Raw genomic sequence first — 18,532 nt, 5'->3', positions numbered from 1 at the left:
ATAAATATTCACTTACCTTTGATGATCTTCATCAGAATGCACTCCCTGGAATCCCAGTTCCACAATAAATGTTTGATTTGTTCATAATTTATGTCCAAATACCTACTTTTTGTTTGCTCGTTTAGCCCAGTAATCCAAATGCTCAATGAGCAATCGCTTAGTTCAGACGAAAAGTAAAAAAGTTATATTACAGTTCGCAGAAACATGTCAAACGCAGTATAGAATCAATCTTTAGGAAGTTTTTACCATAAAATCTACAATAATGTTTCAACCGGAGAATTGCTTTGTCTTCAGAAATGCAATGGAACTCAAGCTAACTCTTAAGTGAATGCGCGTGGTCAGTTCATGCCTCTCTGCCAGACCACTGACTCATTCCCCTCTCATTCCCCCTCCTTCACATTAGAAGCATCAAACAAGGTTCTAAAGACTGTTGACATCTAGTGGAAGCCTTAGGAAGTGCAATCTGACCCCATAGACTCTGTAGGAAAAGATCTGAAAAACTACAAACCTCAGATTTCCCACTTCCTGGTGGATTTTTTCTCAGATTTTTGCCTGCCATATGAGTTCTTTTATACTCACAGACATCATTCAAACAATTTTAGAAACTTCAGAGTGTTTTTTATCCAACTATTCTAATAATATGCATATTTTAGCAATTGGGCCTGAGTAGCAGGCAGTTTACTCTGGGCACCTTGTTCATCCAAGCTACTCAATACTGCCCCCAGGCATAACAAGTTAATGAACTGTCAAGGCTATAAATAAGCAGGAAACCCTACACACAGAGGCTGCCTTTCTGGTTCCCGTCGATTTTATTTCATTGCGTGATGCCCACCTACCATCAACACGTCTCCAATGCCACTAGGGGTGATAAAATCCTTGACCAATGCTATTCGACCCACAAGCAAGCACACAAGGCTCTCCCTCATCCGCCATTCGGTAAATCAGATCATGACTCCATGCTCTTGCTTCCTGTTTACAAGCAGAAGCTGAAATAGGAAGTGACCGCAATTTGCTATGGTGAGAAATGGTCATCAGAGTCAGAGGGTATGCTACAGGACTGCTTTCCTATGGCTGATTGGAATATGTTTCGAGACTCCGCCAATAAAACTGATGAGCTAACCACCTCAGTCACTGGCTTCATTAGAAAATGCATCGGTGACGTTGTACCCGCACTGAGGCTTGCCCAATGAAAAGCCCTGGATTAAAACAGAGGTTGGCACTAAACTAAAGAGCAGGGCTACCACACACAGAGCTATCGTAGACAACCCTGATTTTTCGGCCGAAGATAGGGATAAGTATAAGAAGGCCCGCCATGACCACCGCAGAACAATCAAATGAGCAAAAGGACAATATAGGAATGAGGTAGAATCATAGTACACAGGCTCTGACTCCCACTGCATGTGGCAGGGGCTACAGTCCATTACGAATTACAAAGGAATACTCTACTGGGACCTGCCAAACTATGCCTCCCTACGAGATGAACTCAATTAATTTGATTTGCTTTTTGACGACAACAACATCTAGCCAGGTGTGAGGGCCATCACCGACCCAGAGGACTAGGTCATCTCACTCTACAAGGCCGACGCAAGAAGGGTCTTTAATCACATCAACACTCACAAGACTGCGGGACCTGACGGTATTCCAGGGCGTGTTCTCAGAGCATGCGCAGAACAGCTGGCAGGCATATTCAACCTCTCCTTGTCCAAGTCTGCAATCCCCACATGTTTTAAGATGACCACAATCATCCCTGTCCATAATAACTCTAAGCCTTCATGCCACAAGGATTAACACCCTGTACCACTCACTTCTGTAATCATGAAGTGCTTTGAGAGGCTGGTTATGGCACACATTATGTCCACCATCCAGCCTCCCTAGACCCACTCCAATTTGCATACCGCCCCAACAGATCCATAGATGACCCAATCTCAATTGCTCTACACACTGCCCTCACCTACCTAGATAAGCAGAATACCTATCTGAGAATGCTATTCATTGACTACAGCTCAGCATTCAATACCATTGTCCCTTCCAGCATTCAACACCATTGTCCCTTCCAAGCTCTTCACCAAGCTTTTGACCCTGGGACTGAACAGCTCTTTCTCTGCAATTGGATTCTGGACTTCCTGGTGGGCCAAACCCAGGTGATGAGCGTAGGCAACATTTTTGGATGAAAATCGTTCCCGTTTTAAACAAGATAAGATGCTCGACTATGCATATAATTGACAGCTTTGGAAAGAAAACACTCTGACGTTTCCAGAACTGCAAAGATATTGTCTGTGAGTGCCACAGAACTGATGTTACAGGCGAAACCCAGATAAAAATCCAATCAGGAAGTGCCGCATTTTTTGAAACCGCCTCATGCCAATGACTCCTTATATGGCTGTGAATTAGCTACGAATGAGCTTACGTTTTCCACGTTTTCCCCAAGGTGTCTACAGCATTGTGACGTCTTTTTAGGCATTTCCTTTGAACAATGGCTGTAAGGGACCATATATGGCATGTTGTCTCCCGCAGAAAACCTTGCGTAAAAAAATACTGAGGTAGACATTTTTCCAATCGCTTCTTATGAGAAACCAACTGCCTCGATGGATATATTATCGAATACATATGTTAAAAACACCTTGAGGAGTTGATTCTAAACAACGTTTGCCATGTTTCTGTCGATATTATGGAGCTAATTTCGGGAGCTATTTCGCCTACAAAAATAATATTTTGGAAAAAGAGGAACATTGGCTATCTAACTGGAAGTCTCGTGAGTGAAAACATCCGAAGCTCAAAGGTAAACTAATTAATTTGATTGCTTTTCCAATTCCCGTGACCAAGTTACCTGCTGCTAGCTGGACAAAATACTATGCTAGGCTCTTGATAAACTTACACAAATGCTTGTCTAGCTTTGGCTGTAAAGCATATTTTGAAAATCTGAGATGACAGGGTGATTAACAAAAGGCTAAGCTGTGTCTCAATATATTTCACTTGTGATTTTCATGAATAGGAATATTTTCTAGGAATATTTATTTTTGTTGCGTTATTCTAATTAGTGTCAGCCAATGATTACGCTCCCTCATGCGGGATGGGGAGTCACTAGAGGTTTTAACTAATAAGCATTACTATATACAGGAGTACCCATACCCAGTCAATATGCAGTGGTACGAGGTAATTGAGGTGGCTATGTACAGTGTCTTCGGAAAGTATTCAGACGCCTTAACTCTTTCAGTTACAGGCTTATTCTAAAATTGATAAATATTTTTTTTCCTTGTCAATGTATACACAGTACCCCATAATGACAAATGAAAAACAGGTTTAGAAATTTTGGCAAATTTATAAAAAATACAAAACTGAATTATTACGTTTGCATAAGTACATTTACATTTACATTTAAGTCATTTAGCAGACGCTCTTATCCAGAGCGACTTACAAATTGGTGCATTCACCTTATGACATCCAGTGGAACAACCACTTTACAATAGTGCATCTAAATATTTTAAGGGGGGAGGGGGTGAGAAGGATTACTTTATCCTATCCTAGGTATTCCTTAAAGAGGTGGGGTTTCAAGTGTCTCCGGAAGGTGGTGATTGACTCCGCTGTCCTGGCGTCGTGAGGGAGTTTGTTCCACCATTGGGGAGCCAGAGCAGCGAACAGTTTTGACTGAGCTGAGCGGGAACTGTACTTCCTCAGTGGTAGGGAGGCGAGCAGGCCAGAGGTGGATGAACGCAGTGCCCTTATTTGGGTGTAGGGCCTGATCAGAGCCTGGAGGTACTGAGGTGCCGTTCCCCTCACAGCTCCGTAGGCAAGCACCATGGTCTTGTAGCGGATGCGAGCTTCAACTGGAAGCCAGTGGAGAGAGCGGAGGAGCGGGGTGACGTGAGAGAACTTGGGAAGGTTGAACACTAGACGGGCTGCGGCGTTCTGGATGAGTTGTAGGGGTTTAATGGCACAGGCAGGGAGCCCAGCCAACAGCGAGTTGCAGTAATCCAGACGGGAGATGACAAGTGCCTGGATTAGGACCTGCGCCGCTTCCTGTGTGAGGCAGGGTCGTACTCTGCGGATGTTGTAGAGCATGAACCTACAGGAACGGGCCACCGCCTTGATGTTAGTTGAGAACGACAGTTTGTTGTCCAGGATCACGCCAAGGTTCTTAGCGCTCTGGGAGGAGGACACAATGGAGTTGTCAACCGTGATGGCGAGATCATGGAACGGGCAGTCCTTCCCGGGAGGAAGAGCAGCTCCGTCTTGCCGAAGTTCAGCTTGAGGTGGTGATCCGTCATCCACACTGATATGTCTGCCAGACATGCAGAGATGCGATTCGCCACCTGGTCATCAGAAGGGGGAAAGGAGAAGATTAATTGTGTGTCGTCTGCATAGCAATGATAGGAGAGACCATGTGAGGTTATGACAGAGCCAAGTGACTTGGTGTATAGCGAGAATAGGAGAGGGCCTAGAACAGAGCCCTGGGGGACACCAGTGGTGAGAGCGCGTGGTGAGGAGACAGATTCTCGCCACGCCACCTGGTAGGAGCGACCTGTCAGGTAGGACGCAATCCAAGCGTGGGCCGCGCCGGAGATGCCCAACTCGGAGAGGGTGGAGAGGAGGATCTGATGGTTCACAGTATCGAAGGCAGCCGATAGGTCTAGAAGGATGAGAGCAGAGGAGAGAGAGTTAGCTTTAGCGGTGCGGAGCGCCTCCGTGATACAGAGAAGAGCAGTCTCAGTTGAATGACTAGTCTTGAAATATTATATAAGTAAATAAGTATTCAGACCATTTACTCAGTACTTTGTTAAAGCACGTTTGGAAGAGATTACAGCATCGATTCTTCTTGGGTATGACACTACAAGCTTGGCACAGCTATATTTGGGGAGTTTCTCCAATTCTTCTCTGCAGATCCACTCAAGCAATGTCAGGTTGGATGGTGAGCTTTGCTGCACAGCTATTTTTAGATCTCTCCAGAGATGTTAGATTCAAGTCCGTGCTCTGGATGGGCCACTCAAGGACATTCAGAGACTTGTCCAGAAGCCACTCCTGCGTTGTATTGGCTGTGTGCTTAGGGTCGTTGTCCTGTTGGAAAGTGAACCTTTGCCATCTGTCTGAGGACCTGAGCTCTCTGGAGCAGGTTTCATCAAGAGACTAGTCTCTGTGCTTTGTTCTGTTCATATTTGCATCGATGCAGACTAGTCTCACTGAAAAACATCCCCACAGCATGTTGCTGCCATCACCATGCTTCAGCGTAGGGATGGTGCCAGGTTTCTTCCAGACGTGACGCTTGGCATTCAGGCCAATGAGTTCAATATTGGTTTCATCAGACCAGAGAATCTGACTTGTTTCCCAATCAGAGAAGGCTATTTATCGTTGTCTCTGATTGGGGAACCTATTCAGGTTTGGTTTGTGGTTATTGTCTGTGTAGTTGCATGTCAGCACTAGTTGTTTATAGCTTCAGGTTAGTTTGGTTAGTTTTATTTTGTTTAAGTGTTCTTCGTTTTAATAAAATAAGAATCTATTCCAATCACGCTGCACCTTGGTCTCCTCGTTATAACGAATGTGACACCATGCTTTAAAATATGTAACTTTTCTGACTGATTAAGATGCTACACAGTGAAAACATGACTGACCTAAGGTGGTGGGACTTTAATTAGACTTTTATGATTTATTCAATAGAGGACATAGTGTTTTTGTGAAGATGGCTCTGGAAAGTGTATTATGCCATGGAAAATGCCTGCTGTGTGAGATCAAGCAACAATGCCCCAGGTAGTGTACAGTACTTACATTTGTGTTTGAGAGTTGAATAGCAACCATTGTTGGAGTGCACTTTTATCTCCTTTTATCTAATGAAAGAGATGTTCTCTGAAGAGAATTGGAGCTATCCTTCTGAGGCAGAGGCAGAAAAGGACATTCATCACAAGTTTATTTTCAAGTCCTATGGCCTTAGACATCCCTCCCCCTCTTATTCACTTGAGCTCGAAACGGTCAAAGAAAATGGATGAGAGAATGCTAAGAGTGTGCAAAGTTGTCATCAAGGTAAAGGGTGGTTACTTTGAAGTTTAATACTTTTTTGGTTACAACACGATTTCTTACACTGCATATTATTCACAGTTTTGCTGTCTTCATTATTATTATACAATGTAGAAAATAGTCCAAATAAATAAAAGCCCTCTAATGATTTGTGTCCAAACTTTTTAATGGCAGTGTGTGTGTATATATATTATATATATATATTATATTTATATATATATACCCACTGTTGAAGTTTACATACATTTAGGTTGGATTCATTAAAACTTCTTCAGGATTAGTGAGTTCCCTGCGGGATGATTGAGCTAAAGTAGGCTAATGTTATTAGCATGAAGTTGGAAGTTTCAAGAACATTTCCCAGGACATAGACATATCTGATATTGGCAGAAAGCTTAAATTCCTGTTAATCTAACCGCACTGGCCAGTTTACAGTAGTTATTACAGTGAAATAATACCATGTTATTGTTTGAGGAGAGTGTGTTGAAACAACATTTTGAACAGAAATTCAATGGTTCATTGGATAAGTCTACAACTTTGCACACACACCCTGATGCCATCTAGTGGACAGAATCTAAATTGCAACTGGGCTGGAAAAATACATTATGGCATTTCTCTTGCATTTCAAAGATGATGATATGAATCAAAAAAGAAAAAAATGGATGGTTTATCTTTGTATTTTCTTTTACCAGATCTAATGTGTTATATTCTCCTACATTCCTTTCACATTTCCACAAACTTTAAGGTTTTTCTTTCAAATGGTACCAATATTATGCATATCCTTGCATCCGGGACTGAGATACAGGCAGATAGGTTTGGGTATGTCCTTTTAGACAAAACATTTTTAAAATTATTTTTATATCACCTTTTTTTAACCAGGTAGGCCAGATGAGAACAAGTTTTCATTTACAACTGCGACCTGGCGAAGATAAAACAAAGCAGTGCGACACAGAGTTACATATGGAATAAACAAACGTACAGTCAACACAATAGAAAAAAGTATATATACAGTGTGTGCAAATGGCGTGAGGAGGTAAGGCAATAAATAGGCCATAGTAGTGAAGTTATTAAAATGTATCAAATGAACACTTCAGTGATAGCTGTGCAGATGATGATGAGCAAATAGAAATACTGGATTAAAAAAAGGGGGCAGATCCTTCAGAGTTTGGATAGGCTAATTGACCTAATTTGAGTCAATTGGAGGTGTACCTGTGAAAGCCTACCTTCAAACTCAGTGCCTCTTTGTTTGACATCATGGGAAATCAAAAGAAATCAGCCAAGACCTCAGATAAAAATTGTAGACCTCCACAAGTCTGGTTCATCCTTGGGAAGAATTGAACGCCTGAAGGTACCACGTTCATCTGTACAAACAATAGTACACAAGTATAAACACCATGGGACCACGCAGCCATCATACTGCTCAGGAAGGAGATGCGTTCTGTCTCCTAGAGATGAACGTACTTTGGTGCGAAAAGCGCAAATCAATCCCTGAACAACAGCAAAGGACCTAGTGAAGATGCTCAAGTAAATGGGTACAAAAGTATCTATATCCACAGTAAAATGAGTCCTATATCAACATAACCTGAAAAGCAAGGAAGAAGCCAGTCTCCAAAACCGCCATACAAAAGCCAGACTACGGTTTGCAACTGCACATGAGGACAAAGATCGGACTTTTTTGGAGAAATGTCCTCTCGTCTGATGAAACAAAATTATAACTATTTGACCATAATGACCATCGTTATGTTTGGAGGAAAAAGAGGGAGGCTTGCAAGCCGAAGAAACCATCCCAACCTTGTGGCACAGGGGTGGCAGCATCATGTTGTAGGGGTGCTTTGCCTCAAGAGGAACTGATGCACTTCACAAAATATATGGCATCACGAGGGAGGAAAATTACGTGGATATATTGAAGCAACATCTCAAGACATCAGTCAGGAAGTTAAAGCTTGGTCGCAAATGGTTCTTCGAAATGCTTTTTTTGCCATACTTCCAAAGTTATGGCAAAATGGCTTAAGGACAACACAGTCACGATATTGGAGTGGCCATCACAAAGCCCTGTCCTCAATCCCATAGAACATTTGTGAGCAGAACTGAAAAGGTGTGTGTGAACAAGGAGGCCTACAAACCTGACTAAGTTACACCAGCTCTGTCTGGAGGAATGGGCTGAAATTCAGTCAACTTATTGTGGGAAACTTGTGGAAGGCTACCCAAAACGTTTGACCCAAGTTTAACAATTTTAAGCAATGTTAACAAATACTAATTGAGTCTATGTAAACTTATTCTGACATTTAAAATTCTTAAAATAAAGTGGTGATCCTAACTGACTGAAGACAGGGAATTTTTACGATGATGAAATCTCAGGAATTGTGAAAAACAAAGTTTAAATGTATTTGGCTAAGGTGTATGCGAACTTCCGACTTCAACTGTAAATAGGGCAGCAGCCTCTAAGGTGCAGGGTTGAGTAACCGAGTTGTAGCCAGCTAGCGACAGTGACTATGTTCAGGGCAGGGTACTCGGTGGGGGCTGGCTAGTTATGGCTATTTAACAGTCTGATGTTCCTTACTAATTACTGACCTCATTTCATCAATCAAGTACAAGGGAAGAGTGAAAACCTGCATACCCTTAGCCCTCCATGGAATAAGTTTGACACGTGTCTTACAAAATCTTATTTTAACATCAACATTCACTAAGGATCTCACTTGGTGAAGGCCACAGTACTGATAATGAACGAATGCAAAAACCCTGTCTCTGTCACTAGCAAACACAGTCATGTGTGGTACTGGTAACTCTAAAATTCCCTCGAAAGTCACCCTGGGAAATATACAATTAAGGTCCTACAGCAGGGCTATTCAATTTCGGTCAATAAGGGCCCCAAAAAATCTGGGATTTTATATTTTCTTTGATGGTTCTTCTAAAAACCATCCCATTTATGGTTCTTCAGAGACCCTAAAATGGTTCACCTATGGTATCGCCTTTTTGGGTTCCAACTTGCACCTTTATTTTTAAGAGTGTAGGCCCCATCAAAGTTTAACCTGTTATGTCAGTATTGCGCTAATGAACAAGCAAACATGTACAGTACATCACCGTGGTATCATTCCTTAAGTTTGACATTGAGTTACCTATCTTGTATAAAAGAGGAAACTTGATGACAGTGATCCATCTATAAATCACTTTGCAGCCCATCATGATTCATGATCACCTAATTATTTTGTACTTTTAAAGGTGGTATCCTAAATGGTACCCTATTCCCTATATAGTACACTACTTTGGACCAGGGTTCATAGGTCTCTGCTTTAAAGTACTACACTGTGTAGGGAATAATGAGTGACATTTGGGACTCGCATAATTTTTCCTAATGTAAAAACTCTACATTTCCTTTCAACTGGCAGTTTATCTGCTAATGCAACTGCTTTTGCCTGATACTTTTCTATTAGGGTGTCACGCCCTGACTCTAGAGAGCCCTTGGTTCTCTATGGTGTAGTCGGTCAGGGCGTGACTAGGGGGTGATCTAGTATATCTATTTCTATGTTGGTCCTAATGTGGTTCCCAATTAGAGGCAGCTGTTTATCGTTGCCTCTGAATGGGGATCATATTTAGGTTGCTATTTCCCCACCTGTGTTTTGTGGGATATTGATTGTTTGTTAGTGCGTTTGTGCAGTACGTCTTTGTAAGGTTTGTTATTTTGGTTTTGTTAGTTTCACTTAAGTTAAATTCACTTAAAAATATGTGGAACTATACTCACGCTGAGCCTTGGTCAGCTCATTTCCAAGATCGTGTCATAGGGGAAAGTTTGGAGAGATGTTCAACCACGTATTCTCTCTCAAATAATGTACTGATCATCCTCTGACTGATTTGACATTAGTTCAACAATAATATCTTCCAATAGCAGGCTGAGCCTGGTAAAATGGCTAAATGGCAACACTGGAGAGTTTTTTTGTCAATGTGCCTATTGCCTTTAAGTCTGTGGCAAGGTAACCCCAACCCCATTATACCATTAGCTCAGTTCAGGCAATCAGCAAAAAATAGGAAGGTAATTGGTAGCTAGTTGAGCTACATGCCCTGCAATAGGAGGCAACATGGCATCAACAGGTGCACTGTGGGAGGGTAATGGGGGAAGCAAGTAGAGAGATTGCCTGCAATGACAACAAGCTCAGTCCGATGATGCTGTGACACACCGCCACAGACCATGATGGACCCTCCACCTCCAAATCGATCCCGCTCCAGAGTACAGGCCTCAGTGTAATGCTCATTGCTTCGACGATAAACACGAATCCGACCATCACTCCTGGTAAGGCACAACCACGACTCGTCAGTGAAGAGCACTTTTTGCCAGTCCTGTCTGGTCCAGTGACGGTGAGTTTGTGACCATAGGCGACGTTGTTGCCGGTGATGTCTGGTGAGGACCTGCCTTACAACAGGCCTACAAGCCCTCAGTCCAGCCTCACTCAGCCTATTGCGACCGTCTGATCACTGATGGAGGGATTGCGCGTTCCTGGTGTAACCCGGGCAGTTGTTGCCATCCTGTACCTGACCCGCAGGTGTGATGTTCGGACGTATCGATCCTGTGCAGGTGTTGTTACACGCAGTCTGCCGCTGCGAGGGCGATCAGCTGTTCGTCCTGTCTCCCTGTAGTGCTATCTTAGGCATCTCACAGTACGGATATTGCAATTTATTGCCCTGGCCACATCTGCAGTCGTCATGCCTCCTTGCAGCATGCCTAAGGCACGTTCACGCAGATGTGCAGGGATCCCAGGGCACTATCCAGGCTCCTCTGGATGAGGACAAGCTATTATTTTATATAATGTATATAAAAAAAGCTTACTCCTATCCACGAAAAGGCTGACCATTGCCAAAAAAGTAGCCGTCAGGTTACATATCCATAGGATACTTTATGAAGCAGAGGCCAAGGAGGACTAGCTCTGTGTGTGTGCACGCATGTGCGTGTGTGTTTGTGTGTGTGGACCACGACTGTGTATACTTCCGAAACTGAAACTTAGACTCAATGGTTCACTCAGTGTCTGAAATGTTAATTAAGGTGAAAAGGATACAATTATTGCACTATAATCTTTAACACATAACCTATCTTGGAAATGGTCATTTTTGCAAAGAGCTCACTATCAGTGTTCATGCTATTGATGTCAAGTTCAATTCACAACCTCCTAAAAGTTGAATATCCACAAAGTTTTAATACCACTCGTTTCTGCAAGCTGTTGCTGGACGTTATCACTAGTCCCAGGTCAAACTAATGACTAAATGAACAAGTCACTCAGAAAAATAAATCATGACTATCGAGTCAGTCAAGAGTCTTTTGCCAACTGTACATCACTAGTGTGTGTGTTTGTCATTATTGTTTGCTAATAAGTTATTATGCCTTGGAAAATAAAGGTGTTGTTCAAGTATGAATGTCTATAAAACATAATTCTGCAGTCATATCCAATACCAGGAGTATCAAACTCCAGTCTTTGAATGATGCTGTGTCCGCATGTACTTACATATTACAATTACACACTTCAGTGTTTACCAATCCTGGTCCTGGGACATCAATGGTTCCACAATATAACTCCGTAGCAGACTAAATCACATGATTTAACTTGTAAGATGCTGATTGGTAATTTAAATATTTTGGTCCAGAATTTTTTTTAATGGTTTATTGAACTTCCTATGCGTCATGTAAATAATGTACAGGAGAGGTGTAGTATTTCATGAAATGAGATTTAATTTCAACCAGAAGAGAATGTTAAAAGGTTTATTGGAATAAGTTCAAAATCCAAGTGTTATACATGCATAATACATGTATTAATAATATTATAATTGTACTATTTAATATTTTATGAATACAAGTTCAATCTGTGCTTCAATGCTGTCATGAAGTTGGCCTGGGGGTAGGTTTATTACAGTCGTAAATACCTCTTCTCCCCTTTTTCCTCTCTCTACCATACTGAGGTTACATTTGGAAAACCCTTGGTTAACATAGAGATTCTGGGAACATCAGAAGGAGGGGGGGTGAACTATATTCTGGTAATCCGAACCATTGAACGTACCCGGTGGTACTTAATGAATATGATGTCAGTTCGGTTGTCATCTGAGACATTCTTATCAATGATAAGATGACATAAACTCTACAGTGGAAAGTCTACACATCAGAGTTATCGGATTCACATGGAATTGTTGTTCAATTTAAATGTTTGAAAATGAAATTATTCGTTATAGGATGAAATGTGATTTTAGCTCTTAAAATGTGAGATTTAGGGTTTTCATAAGATAGGGCTGCTCAATCTAAAATAGAATGACGCTTTCATTTTGACTCCGCCTGTATAAAATTGAAAAACAGATTACATAATATACCAAGTTTATCGTACAAATTTTGGGAGTGGTAGACAAGCATTATTGGGTGTGTGTGTGCTGAAGATTCCCCCGCCTCCATGTTGTTTGCTGACGTAGTCAGTGGGTAGCGTAAGCGAATACATTTCTGTATGAGGGCCGAGAAAGCTAATGATAGAAATCTGAGAAATAGAGCGTTTGGCCAAACACAGGGCTAATTCTGCCTGGCGTGTTTCAGACGCGGGTAGGCTCGGTCATTATTTCTCGAGCGAGGACAAAGAGCCAGCCGATTTAAATGAATGAGATATAAGTTTGACCAGTGATATATATCTATGTCTCTCTCGCAAGTAGACCAAGGTGCATTTCGTTGTTGCCGCGTGTTCCATTTTAAATATCGTCAAAAAAATGCCGAAAAGGGTTTGAACATAATACGTTATAAGTAAAACCTTTTCCCTGCCAAGGGAATCCTATATGTTGCATTTTCAGGCACAAAGGAGGTTTTAGCTTGCATGATAAAGCTAACAAGGGAAAAGAGCCATTTTGTTTTCTTGTGCTACGTTAAAATTGCTCCGCCTTGCGGAACGGAATCCCGGCTAGTTCCGTTTGATTTCAGCGTGTGAAATCATTGACCGCTGATGTGCCCTAGTATATTCTTTCATGAATAATTATTCAGGTCACACTCAAGTCATTACTTAGGATATCCAGATGGATATCAATGTCTTATCCAATTGAACTAATCTGGCAATTTACATTCTGAAATAGATCTTTCAAATAATATCCAAATTGATAAGTTTTCTAAATAAGACATTGTAAACTTTTTCCAAACTAACCTAGATGAAGCAACTTCTCAGGTTAATTAAAGTTTAATACCCAGATAGCCTACCCAGGTAGGATTAATCATTGGCATTGATTAATTCATTCAATTTGCTTTTGCAAATTCATTCACGTCCAACTTCCACATCACTGGTACAGTACTGATAGTTTGGCAACATCTATAAGTTGATTAAACTTGTCTTTGCAGCTTCCAATTCCAAACCCAAACTTCGAAAGAAAATAGGAACACTTTTCCTCTAACTTTTTCTAATAATGTGCAAGCTATCAAAGGAGGTGGTCATCACTCCTCCGCTAATTAGTGGAACTCCACCCATAAAAGGATTGATCTCTGACCAGCAATACCAACCCTAATTATGCCATTAGCGGAAAAAAACAGCCGAAATTGCGAACGCTCTCCAAAATCAACCATCAAGCACAGGCTTTGTGACGGTTCTCCCCACTTTTGCACTGATGTATCGCCATAAAAATGTGGCATTGGTCAAATACCACAGTGCACAGCTGAAGCACTTGCCAGACATGGCGAACATGAGGGGACAGGTGGAGAGAACTGAGCAACTATTGACAAAAGCAGGAAATTAAAACATTCTGCTAGTCGAGGAACTGCGTTTGAAATCTGAACAATTAAAAGCAATTGCAAATACTTATGACGATGAACGAGCACAAACTCTTCATCAAAATCGTTGTCTACAGGAACGACTCAATTTAGCCAAAACTAAATACGATGTTGTCCACTCCAAACTAGATACACAGTGGGGCAAAAAAGTATTTAGTCAGCCACCAATTGTGCAAGTTCTCCCACTTAAAAAGATGAGAGAGGCCTGTAATTTTCATAGGTACACTTCAACTATGACAGACAAAATGAGGTGGAAAAAATCCAGAAAATCACATTGTAGGATTTGTTATTAATTTATTTGCAAATTATGGTGGAAAATAAGTATTTGGTAACCTACAAACAAGGAAGATTTCTGGCTCTCACAGACCTGTAACTTCTTATTTAAGAGGCTCCTCTGTCCTCCACTCGTTACCTGTATTAATGGCACCTTTTTGAACTTGTTATCAGTATAAAAGACACCTGTCCACAACCTCAGTCACACTTCAAACTCCAATATGGCCAAGACCAAAGAGCTGTCAAAGGACACCATAAACACAATTGTAGACCTGCACCAGGCTGGGAAGACTGAATCTGCAATAGGTAAGCAGCTTGGTTTGAAGAAATACACTGTGGGAGCAATTATTAGGAAATGGAAGACATACAAGACCACTGATAATCTCTGGGGCTCCACGCAAGATCTCACCCCATGGGGTCAAAATGATCACAAGAACGGTGAGCAAAAATCCCAGAACCACACAGGGGGACCTAGTGAATGACCTGCAGAGAGCTGGAACCAAAGTAACAAAGCCTACCCTCAGTAACACACTACGCCGCCAGGGAATCAAATCCTGCAGTGCCAGACGTGTCCCCCTGATTAAGCCAGTACATGTCCAGGCCCGTCTGAAGTTTGCTAGAGAGCATTTGGATGATCCAAAATAAGATTGGGAGAATGTCATATGGTCAGATCAAACCAAAATATAAAGTTTCGGTAAAAACTCAACTCGTCGTGTTTGGAGGACAAAGAATGCTGAGTTGCATCCAAAGAACACTATACCTACTGTGAAGCATGGGGGTGGAAACATCATGCTTTGGGGCTGTTTTTCTGCAAAGGAACCAGGACGACTGATCCGTGTAAAGGAAAGAATGAATGGGGCCATGTATCGTGAGATTTTGAGGGAAAACCTCTTTCCATTCTCCAGATATCAACCCCATAGAAAATCTTTGGAGGGAGTTGAAAGTCCATGCTGCCCAGCAACAGCCCCAAAACATCACTGCTCTAGAGGAGATCTGCATGGAGGAATGGGCCAAAATACCAGCAACAGTGTGTGAAAACCTTACAACTTACAGAAAACATTTGACCTCTGTCATTGCCAACAAAGGGTATATAACAAAGTATTTGTTATTGACCAAATACGTATTTTCCACCATCATTTGCAAATAAATTCATAAAAAATCCTGCAATGTGATTTTCTGGATTTTTTTTCTCATTTTGTCCATCATAGTTGAAGTGTACCTATGATGAAAATTACAGTCCTCTCTCATCTTTTTAAGTGGGAGAACTTGCACAATTGGTGGCTGACTAAATACTTTTTTGCCCCACTGTATGTATATATATATATATATATATATATATATATATATATATATTTACAAAACAATATATGGTGATTGGTGATGGTGAAATTGGTGGTGAAACTACATTTTATCTGCAATATTCAAGCTGATCCTCCCCCTAAAAAAACAGCCTTGACCAGGGGAAGGCCTTTGACAGGGTTAGCCATGGCTTCCTGCAGAGGGTGCTAACCGAGATGAGATTTCCCCAACACCTCATCCACTGACCCAAACTCTACTACCAGAATATTACAAGCAGAGTTCTGGTAAACAACTCCCTCACAGACCTATTCCCCATCATATTCGGAGTAGGCCATAGTTGCCCCCTAGCCCCTCTGTCGTACGTCATCTACCTAGAACTTTTCCTCCAGAAGATCAGGTCAACACCAGAAACCAAATTCCAGAGGCCGAGGGGGAGAGGCTTAAAGTGATGGTGAATATGGATGACATCACCATCGTCAGGACAGATAGTCGCTCCATCGCCACAGCAACAAAGGTGGTGGACGACTACTGTGCAGCCACTCGTCAACAGGGGAAAGAGGGAACTGTTCTTGTCCCAGGACTAGTATGAGACTCTTACCACCTATTTCCCTGTCAAAACTGAGTAAGGTAAATGTCTGCATACTTATTAAACCCTCAAACATAAATTGTCTGCAATAGTGAAATGGGCTACTTCTGTGTGAATTAATGAGGAGGTGGAACCCACCACAATTAAAACTGTTAGATAAAAAAAAAAAAAATTGAAAAGTTGAAACAGCCTATAGAAAAATAGCATGCAGTGTGTCTTGGTTTGAGGGCAGCAGAGGTTAACTGTCCTTTTGCGTAACAATCAGATTTTGGAACGTGGAGTAAATTCAGACATAAGACATAAAAAAACTCACGCTGGGGCGACCATTAGAGATATTTGGCAAGGTTAAGGCACCCTCTCATAGTGGCAAGTTGCAACAGCTGACCTGTGGAGTGGCTTCTTTTGCCATTTTCACATTGGAAGTTTGAAGTGACTCAAAGATTTTTGCATATTCAATTAGAATCTGTTATTTTTTCCTGCAGTCTGAATATCCAAATATCCTATTTTGCAGGTGGTTTTAAGAGATACAAATCAGATTTATGGCAATGTGACTTGCTTCTGATTGGTCAAATCTGATTTATTTGCCCTCAAGTGGTCTTTAGACTGTTATTTAACATATCTTGTTGCTTGTTAGCTACTTTGTTGACAGTTTGAGAATAACATGTGGCAGCTAGTAAGCTTGTTAATTGTTTACAAACAAATTAGTGAATGTGCTAGAAAGTTAAACAGCTATCTATCTAGCTAGTTGACAGTCTTGGCTAGCCAAAAGTGACTTGTTTTGAAAGTTGGATCATCTTATCCTTGAAAGCTTTAAATGTGTTCTTACGCAATGATTTTTAACATTCAAAGCAACTGGGAAATGTCGATGACAGGCATTGTTGTCACCTTAGCTTGCTCCATAACTGATTGATCGGAAGCACGAGCACCACCACCAATCAGTCTATACCACGGTGCACATACCCGTTGTTACTTGACAACTAGCATAGCCATGTCAATAAAGTACTGCTGTCTGAACACACACATCCGATTTGGTCACTTGTAACTTGCTGTTTGGACCGTCAATATATAAAAAAACATGTACAAAAATAAAATTATTTCATCACTGCAGTGTGAACAATGCTTTATACCTGTCTTGAACCTTCTTCCTGGCCCTTATCGACAGCACACTTCAAAAGTTTGATCACAGGTGGATGGATGTACATTGATGACATTGCAGAATGCATAAGGGTGGGAGAAGCTCTTCAGCCTTCAACATTTTATTTAAAACCTCTTACGTCACCTCATCCCGGATCCGGGATCGTGACTACAGCCTCAAGCTCATTACCATAACGCAACGTTAGCAATTTCTAAAAATCGCAAATGAAATAATATATAATATAATATATGCCATTTAGCAGACGCTTTTATCCAAAGCGACTTACAGTCATGTGTGCATACATTCTACGTATGGGTGGTCCCGGGGATTGAACCCACTACCCTGGCGTTACAAGCGCCATGCTCTACCAACTGAGCTACAGAAGGACATGAAATAAATATGCCTGCTCTCAAGCTTATCCTTTTCTTAACAATCCTGTCGTCTCAGATTTTCAAAATATGCTTTTGAACCAGAGAAAATGAATAATTTGTGTAAGAGTGGTGATAGCTAGCTTAGCATTTAGCGTTAGCATTTAGCACGCAACATATTCACAAAAACCAGCAAAGGAATCAAATAAAATAATTGACCTTTGAAGAACTTCAGATGTTTCAATGAGGAGACTCTCAGTTACATAGCAGATGTCCAGTTTTTCCTGAAAGATTCTTGTGTAGGACACATCGTTCCCATTTGTTACTATGCATTTGGCTACCGAAACTAACCGAAAATTCAGTCACCTACACGTCAAACTTTTTTCCGAATTAACTCCATAATATCGACTGAAACATGGAAAACGTTGTTTGAATCAATCCTCAAGGTGTTTTGTGATATATCTCTTCATTGAAATGCCATTCCTGGAAGCCTGCATTGTTCTCAGATTCGGATGGAAAAATACTGGTAGGTGAGTTTTGCGCACCAATTTGCACGCAGGACACCGTGCGGGCACTTGGCAATTGTAGTCTCTTATGGTCAATCTTCCAATGATATGCCTACAAATACGTCACAATGCTGCAGATACCTTGGGGAAACGATAGAAAGGGTCCGTTCATTCCTGTCGCATTCACAGCCATATAAGGAGATCATGGAAAACGTAGCTTCAGAAATACAGTTCATTTCCTGGTCGCTGAAACATCTTGGTTTTGCCTGAAGCTTTTGTTCTAAGGCACTCACAGTGAAAATCTTTGCAGTTCTGCAAATGTCAGAGTGTCTTCTTTCCAAAGCTATCAATTCCAAGCATAGTCGAGCATCTTTTCGTGACAAAATATTGCGCTTAAAACGGGCACGTCTTTTTATCCAAAAATGAAATAATGCCCCTAGAGGACTAACAGGATAACAGCTGTACTCCTGTGTCAATTAACACTCCATGCAGTTCAACCCAAAAAAGTGCAAAGTACTGAATGTTTGCTTTACAAACAACCCACCCCTTTGGCACCAATCTATCTAAATGTACAGACTCTGCAAACAACATCTTATATTT

Source organism: Oncorhynchus gorbuscha, linkage group LG07 (genome assembly GCF_021184085.1).
Source record: "Oncorhynchus gorbuscha isolate QuinsamMale2020 ecotype Even-year linkage group LG07, OgorEven_v1.0, whole genome shotgun sequence".
NCBI classification, from domain to species: Eukaryota; Metazoa; Chordata; class Actinopteri; order Salmoniformes; family Salmonidae; genus Oncorhynchus; species Oncorhynchus gorbuscha.
Note: the sequence above shows the minus strand (reverse complement) of the source record.